Source organism: Sinohyriopsis cumingii, chromosome 15 (assembly GCF_028554795.1).
Source record: "Sinohyriopsis cumingii isolate HCF-2022 chromosome 15, ASM2855479v2, whole genome shotgun sequence".
NCBI classification, from domain to species: Eukaryota; Metazoa; Mollusca; class Bivalvia; order Unionida; family Unionidae; genus Sinohyriopsis; species Sinohyriopsis cumingii.
In genome coordinates this window covers 107,430,687-107,439,998 of record NC_142975.1, presented here as the reverse complement: position 1 = coordinate 107,439,998, position 9,312 = coordinate 107,430,687, and positions in this window count along the sequence as shown.

Here is a 9,312-nt window from a genome sequence, read left to right as displayed (position 1 = left end):
CTTCCTCAGAAGAACAATGGTTAATGGCAATATTGGCAAAGTGGGGTCACGAATCATAATATCATGTAATCAATTTTGCATGCTATGTTACAGATGGAATCAGCCTGACTTTCACCAATAGACACATTAGAGATAACCTGGAATAATTTCCCACACTTCCTATTTTACAAAGGGAATCAGCCTGCCTTTTAGCAATACTTTCAGAACTTTACTAATTAAAATATCATCATAAATCCTACATTTAAAACCCCTTTAGAAAAACTCATTTACTTCGAAATTGACGATACATATACATTCAGAAGTATTTGATTAAACATTATCTATTTACAGACGTCATCGCGGAAAGTAAAAATAAACAAGAGATATAGAAGATTCAGTAGCAAGTATAAGATTATATCCAGCTCAGTCGTCATCAACAGTGACATTTACCTGTAGACTGTGTTTATTGTGACTAATAAATGCATACAGTTGCAAAATTTGAATTATGGTATAGAGAGAAATGCAACTAATATGTATTTACAACAGAAACGTGTACTGTGCACTTGCAGACCAACAAATGTAGAAGTAGAAGAACACAAGAAACGTGTTTATATTGACCACATTGAAAATCTTCGTACTGGCTTCAAAAGATTGCAATGGATTAACAATTCATAATGAAGTCACATCTGTAACATGGCAATATTTCTAAGTTTCCTTTATATTGACATAGATATAAATACTACATGCATTTAATACATACATCTTAGTAAAATATTTTTTTAAGTTTCTATTGTTCAAATGTATTTTCATTGAGTCGACCTTCAATTGTGTAACGTACATTTCAGAAAAAAAAGCTAGTTTGTTTTACTTGATGTCTTTGAAGCTGATAGTAAAAAAGAAAGAGATACATATTTAATTTGCAAAATAATCTGTAAACAGCCTGACAGTTTACTCAAATTAATTATTTTTTTATTATTGTAAAGGTACATTAATAAAGCACCTCATAGGCTTAACGCCCAACGTCAGTTCATTTATTTCTAAAGAAATATTGTACATACTCATCAGACAATCAATAGCATCTCTCTAGTATAAATATATTCTGGGAGCTTTGGTTATAACTCTTTTCAAATCCATTAAATGTTTGGGGCATTACAGTAGATTCATGAAGGAAAGTATCTCCACTTACAACCAAGCTACATTGATACTCAAGAAACCAAATTATTAAAATTAAAGAATACACCATTCATTTCTGGACATGGAGGTGTCTATTTTTCATAGACAATCATTTGGAGAATATATAAAGTATACATAGATTATATAATTTAGTTCCGTGATTACTAAATATATTCAATTGTGGAGTGTGGATGATATAATGAACAGGAATCTTTTTAAATCATATTGTTTGCAGTTGCGCTTGTTTTCTCTACCTCGAAATTTCACGTTATAAAAAAACAACGGTACAAGCAGTCTACAGTCGAATAACCTATGGAAATGAGTGGATATATGCCCTACAAAACCTGCATCTGCCATACAATTAAAACAACGTACAGGATTCAGTTTCCGTAAATATCATTAAATCTATGCATGTGCTTGCCTGTTTTCACTTCTAAATATTTACGACATGTAATGATTATCATGATTGCTGGCCCTGTAGTTTTCAAACAGAACGGAAAGTGATATTACAAGAAAGTGTTTGTTTGGTGTATATTTATGTAATTACGGTTTAGTAGTAGCATCAATTACTATGCAGTGGATCAAAATACGTGTCGCCAAGATTAATGAAAATCGAAGGGAGATGTTCGGTTGTTCGGAAAGGATAACAATAACATGTAACATATCCTGATAGAAGCTCTGTAGATAGTTATTTCCGTGTCCGATGAATTAACCTATTTCCATTACTTGATAAGTTGCGACAGGATCTCACCTATTCATTAAATATTGCAATTTGGTACAGTCAATATACCAACCACTCCTTGTTAAGTCACTTTCTATACTTGCTATCAATATCTAGTGCTATTATATCTATGTAGATATTGTCAAATAATGATGTCACCATGCTGTGAAACGTGAAAGAAAGTATATATTAGCTCTGAGCAATCTAGTACAGGTGAAAAATCGTATAAATGTGTTAGTCGCTGATGGACAAATATCAGCTTTTTTCGAGATTACCTGACATTTTAGAAACAAGGAGAAACAACTTCCTACTCATTATTATGTCCAGTTATGTTAACCTCTCTCTCTCTCTCTCTCTCTCTCTCTCTCTCTCTCGTCACCATCAATATGTGTTATACAGCAAATTTGATTTATTCGCCCTACGTAACATTTTTTACACAACCTGGTGTAACAGTCAGTCACATCTCTCTGGATATTGAATGGGTCACCTGTTTATCTGAAGTTATAAGTGGGAACCTGGATAGTCTAAGTCGCTCATTGTAATAGACGACTGACTCAAACATGTCCGTATGTGTTCAGGTCTAAAAACTAACCAACGTGAATATGTGAGCAAGATTGCCAGTTGCTTCCTTAGGTCGGTGTTTTATATAGGGGAATCCTAAGATCTCTCTGCAGGAGATATAAGAACCTCCATGGATAGTGTGTCATGTGGCTACAAATTGAATTACACACGCAAAACCAAAGCAACTCAGCTAGATAGTATATGCAACCATTACTTCACAAGTCAATGCTAGATCTAACAGTCCAGTTACAATGTACATTGAATCGTATTACACTTATTAGTTGATGAATGTTAGATAGATCACTTCTACTTTCGATATCCCTCATCTGAGTAGCATACATATCCTATAGAGCCATGTCAAAAATATGATTGTATTTTAAACATCTTGAACCCTGCTCTCCTAAACAAACCAAAATTGTTGGGATGGTAAAACCTCCAAAATACAGAATTTTAGTGATAATTTTGTTATATGAAACTTCTAATTTGTTCGTGATGTGGCCGACAAACAGAAAAGATGAAATGGTTTATAAATCATTCAATAATTATTATTTCTAATCAAGGGGTACTTCCAAAGATATTTTTGGTGAAAACATCTACATCATCAGCAAGATCTCTGATTTCAGCACAATGTCACAGGGTATCAGATACAATGTAAGTGTACGGCTTTAGTTACAAATTTTAGTGTACAATTTATTCAACAACAAATAGCACATTCATTTCCTAAAAGTACTGAAAATAGAAAGTTCGGGTTTTCTGGTGGTAGGGACAACAATGTCGTTTTGAGCTCCTATATTTAATTTTCATTTATCAATAGATAATTATCGTGTTCATATTATTATTTTTATTTTCCTTATCTTCCTCCTTTTTCTTCTTCCTCATAATCCTTCTCTTCTTCATAGTATTAGTTTCGGACATCATAATAAAAAGCAAACATCAGAATACAGCTTTTCCAGAAACATATTTTGATCAATGTAACAATGCAGGAAGAAGTTTCACTAAGAATGTATTTATTGTTGTTAAGAGAAACATAGAAACAGGATGGCATAATTCGTTTTGCAATATTTTAGCTTTTGCTGAGCATTTTTTACCCTTAGCTAAAACATTAGCACTAGCGTGGTATAGTTGATATTGGTGTGAGGTATTAGCAGTGTACCATTTTTTTACCGAGATATTTTCATTCAGTGGTATGCATTATATTACTTCATGCCTATACCGATACTTCGGTAGTTTCCAGGAGCAAATAATGCACGGCGATTTCTCAGTGAGTTAGGGATACAGCAATATTATCTTTATGTTTTCCTTTTGTTTACATAAATGTTTTATAGAAAATATGGCCATTGAGCGTTCGGGTTCTCTGGACGTGGGGATAGCAATCGTTATATTTTTTTAAAACTGATATCTTTGTAAAAACTGATAATATCCTTATATTAACCCTTACAATATTCGGCTTCTTCTCTCATATTCTACTAATGTTAAATGCTTATTTGTAGAAGAAATTATGATTATAGATTAACTAGCTATAAAACATAAAATTGTTTTAAAAATGTAAATTAAATAATAGGCATGTTATAGAATATTATTAAATTCTCGTTTATTTGTTTGTATTATTTATACCTGTTATAACATGAGGAATGTTAGTTGTAGTTATGCATGGTTCTGGAAGTAAAGAGTTACGGAAATTTCCCAGGTATTGTGTTACCAATGTAATGTCATTTACATCATATTTCCATTTTTATGACATAATAAAAAACAAATTAAAAAAAAACTTTCCAGGAGACATGTTAATCGTGTTATTGTGTGCCTTGTTGACGACTTCTTTCGCAACTGTTTATCAACTTCTGACGTTATATAAATTCATCTTCCAATTATATTGTTTACCCCTCCATCGATAGTAAGACGTAAATATGCAATATCAATACTATTAGGACAACTGACTATTTTCTAATAGCTGTTCCAACGTATTCGTTAGTAGTAAATGGGGTGAGATTAGCGTCAATGGGAATTAGCATTACAGAGACCCCTGGGTCAGATTAGCGTCAAGGGAAATTTAACATGGAGAAAAATCGTGGGTCAGATTAGCGTCAAGGGAAATTAACATGGGAATAAATCGTGGGACTGTTGAGCGACAAGGGGGAATTGAACATGGAGAAAAAATCGTGGGACTGTCTAGCGTCAAGGGAAATTGAATATGGGAATAAATCGTGGGACTGCCTAGCGTCAAGGGGAATTGAACATGGTGGGATTGTCTAGGGACAATGATGGTAGAGGGTCAAACACAACAGAGACAGAAACATACATACACTAGTACAAGCGTGAGATTTATATATAAAGCATTACCAAGACCTGAAATCTTGCTGGGGTGTTCAAAAATTTGCATAATTGTAATGATGCTATAAATAGCTATAATCAAGGAAATGCTCAACGACAAAATGGATGTGACTAAAAGTAACGCTAAAATGACGAAATTGTCCCAGAATTTAAAGGAAAATAAACATATCCCCGAAAATTAAGTTACAATTGTTTAGACTAAAATGGATAAAATTAGTAACTACTTACAATATCAACTTCTGTGACGATCGTGGATAAATACCTATGTATCTATAATCAGCTGAAATTCCTATGAAATCCCACTATCTATTTATAGCTCCAACTTGTGGGTTTTTCCTTTGGAAAATCCCACTATCTTTTTATAGCCTCAGCTTGAGTGACGTTCCTGTTTATGAATTCTAGTATATATGTATAGCTACAAAATGTGGAAATCCCCAAGTCGATATTTATAGTCTCAAAATTTCCAGCGTCAGTGACGTCACTGTACTGAACACTAGGGGATAAATGGCAACAGTGTTGCAAGTGGCTGACCTGAATACGCGCTACTGTAGGTAGGTAGGTAGAGTGTATCTGATAGGGATAAAGTGAGTTTTATAGGGACAAACAGAGACCAATACACGCACACACACACACACACACACACACACACACACAACATACGCGCGCAGACTCACACACACACACACACACACACACACACAGAGGGAAGAGGAAAAAACAAACCCCAAAATATACTATCCACACTCGGGAGGAAGAAAAAAAAAACAACCAAATATACGATCTACACAACGTACGCGAACAAACATACACACACACACAACATACGCGCGCAGACTCACACACACACACACACACACACACACACACACACACACACACACACACACAACAGGGAAGAGGAAAAAACAAACACCAAAATATACTATCCACACTCGGGAGGAAGAAAAAAAACAACCAAATATACGATCTACACAACGGACGCGAACAAACACACACACACACACATACACACACACACAACGTACGCGAACACACACACACATACACACACACACACACAGACGGAAGAGGAAAAAACAACCCCCAAATATACTATCAACACAGAAGGGAGATAATACAAACCCCAAATAAACTATCCACACAAACGTACGCGAACGCATACAAACCCGAAATATACTATCAACACAGAAGGGAGATAATACAAACCCCAAATAAACTATCCACACAAACGTACGCGAACGCATACAAACCCCAAATACACTATCAACACAGAAGGGAGATAATACAAACCCCAAATAAACTATCCACACAAACGTACGCGAACGCACACAAACCCCAAATATACTATCCACACAACGTCGCTAACGCATACAAACCGCAAATATACTATCTACACTCGGGAGGAAGAAGAAGAAAAACAACCAAATATGCGATCTACACAGCGTACGCGAGCACACACACACACACACGCACACCACAGAGGGAAGAAGAAGAAAACCATTATACACTATCCACACGCAGTGAAGAAATAACCCTTTATGTATATACTATCAACAGAGAGTGAAGAAAATAACCCATTATATTCCATCAACACAGAGTGAAGAAGAAAAAGTTTTTTGAAAGCACCTAAGCCCTCACCTGCAATGACCAACTCTGCCAAACACCTACACCCCACCCACCCCCACTCCCAACACTACAAAACCCATTTAACCCGTTATTTTATGGCATCAGTGTGTGATTTAGGAAACATCAAGACACAAAATGATGGACGAATAGACTGACTATTGTTTACGGACTTGCATGCCTAAAGAGCGTGCGTGAAGGAAAACATCCTTCCATTTCAATTCTAACTAAAACATGATCCAGAGGGATAGAGAGAGGTGAAAGAGCACAATTTCATACAGTGTGAGTAAAAACAAAACACGCCATCCTTATTATACAATGTCAAGACCAAGAGACACTTACGTTTTCTTTCTGGTCTATTCTCTTTTAGAAGGTAGTATGAAATTTCACATCAGGGCCAACGCATCGGCTCACATTGTCAATTTTTCCATTTCCATGTCTTTACTGGCACAAGTTCTTCATCATCTTCAATTTCTTCTTCTTCTGAATCCCTCTTCTCTGTTTCGTCTTGTTTTTGTTTCTTCTCTTTTCTCGTAGGGCACTCTGAATTCCAGTGTCCTTTCTCCTGACAACGATATTAGGTATCTTGACTTTTGTCTCTCTTTCTTAGACGAAGCAGGTATTCTGGAGACAAATACCCATTTACCTTTGCAGATATAGCAAACTTCATTAGCACTTACACACTTTCGTTTGACTCTCATCAAATCAACGACCAAAAGAGTAAGTTTTGTTGCCACTTTCGCATGTGAATTATGCTTTCGTATGACTTTTAGCAAATATTTGACCAGCAGGTCGATCTGTGCTGACTCTTCCATCTTCTTGATCGTTTGAGAGCGGAATGAATACTCTGACGCTAAGACACTCCTTATATACAGAGACCTGCCGCGTATGTAACCTAGTCAAATGTAATTTTGCAATAAGATGAAACGATTTCATTGATGAAGTAAAAGGCAATGATGTACCGTATCGCCTCACACAAAACCTGAAGTGTTAGTTCAAATCCGTGTCAGCGATTTCGAAGACGACATAACTAGGCTTTAATCAATGCTCTCCAATTATGACACAAAACCACGAGTCCTGATTCACGACAAAAGAAATTTCGTTCGGTCCATAAAAAATAGTATCACATCTGAGAAACGCAAAAACGAACTTCCAGAAAACTGAGAACGACGGCTTACACCTACAACGTAAATGTATGAGTTCAAGTAGTGCGTAAAACTTAGTCAAATTAAATTTTTATAGTCAAGACGAAACGATCTCTTTTCGAATAAGAAAGCAGACACCAAACGACAATGGCGATCCGTGTCACACAACACTTTTCAAAATGTGTATGATCGGAGGTTTGTTCTAGCGATCTGCACGGTTACATTAAATGTTGATGTATTTTGCAATAAGACGGACACAATTTCCATGGGATCGCCCATGGTACGATTGTTCGTGCATTAGTTTAATTTTTAAAAATATTTTTTTATATAAATCGCCTATAGGATAGACCCAGTAAAGCATGGCCATTCTCGTCACTGTCTGAATAGCTACTCAAGTCAATTCGAAGCGAACGCGGTAAGAAAATAAGTATAGCCAATGAAATGGCTTACAACGGGTGATGCATTGCTTTGTTCTAGGACTGTGTGGCATAATAATCCCTATGTTCTTGCGTTGTTACCATTACAGTGCAGACAGACTGAAATGTGAACTTACAAGCCCCCTTTGTGTGTGTTGTACCATTTCCTCTTACCACATCAAAATACTGAGCGTCACAGTATTGGTTCGCGTTTTCAAGCTGACCATTTTTTTATATCTCACTTAAACATTTTGACATAAACACTCACATCGGTAGGGTCAGAACAGACGTGTTACAGTATTGAGGGGCATGTTATCTTTTCTTTTTCAAACTAATAAATTTGGGGTTTGTATGAAGTAAAGAACCGAAAGTACAGTGAAACTCAAGGATGATGACCCAATCTGTCTGTCTATTGATGCGTGTATTTACTTAAGAAGAAATATGACCTCTAAAACACAAAGAGATACGGCAAGCATGATTAGATTAAACACAACGATGTTTTCCTTCACGCCCGTGTAATTTAGAGTTTCAATCGTCTTTGAAGACAAACTTGGTCTCCTTTTGTAGGGCTTGAAATAATAAAAAAACTGAAAAATCTTAAGCACTTTGCTATAGATAATTTCATCAACAGACCAAACAACATAAATACCGTTACAACAATAGAAAGCCTTAAATCTTCTATCAAAAAGAAATGCATGAAAAAAATTAAAGATTAACGATAACTAACCAATGAAACCGAATTTAACAAAGGCAATGACATGTGAAGAAATGCCTCTCACTTTGGAAAGGTAGGCGAATGTACTCTGTCATGCACCGTCAACTTGAAAAAAATTATAAACAGAGAGAAACCTGAATTCAAAATTCAGTTGTTTCTTTTTCTTCAAAATTATTTCGTTTCTTTTTTCTTTCTTTTTTTTGGAACAAATCTAAGCACTAATATAGAGTGGAAAAGGGAAAATGCACATACAAGCTTTGATATTTCTGAAAAAAGGAGGGGATATTCCTAACGTTCATAACCACCTATATATGCTTGGACTTGTCTGTGACTTATCCACAAAACAAGATATACATATTTCTGGTCAAGCTGCAAGTGTGTGCGTGTTTTTGAAAATGGTAAAAATTGGATATACAATTTTCTCGTGACACTTATAAAGTGAAGAGTCTGTGCAAGTGTCAAAAGCCAAAGTCATATAAGTTTTGTATTTTGTACGGCTTGTAAAGATTTCTACTTTAGAAAATGTGAAGTATCACAAGTTATTATCACAAACAGAAGTGGAACATAGGGGCTTGCAAGAAAGAAAATAACCCAGACAGTTGGTGTCATCAAGAGTGCTAGAGACGGTACCCGAACTTGCTTGCCTGCTTA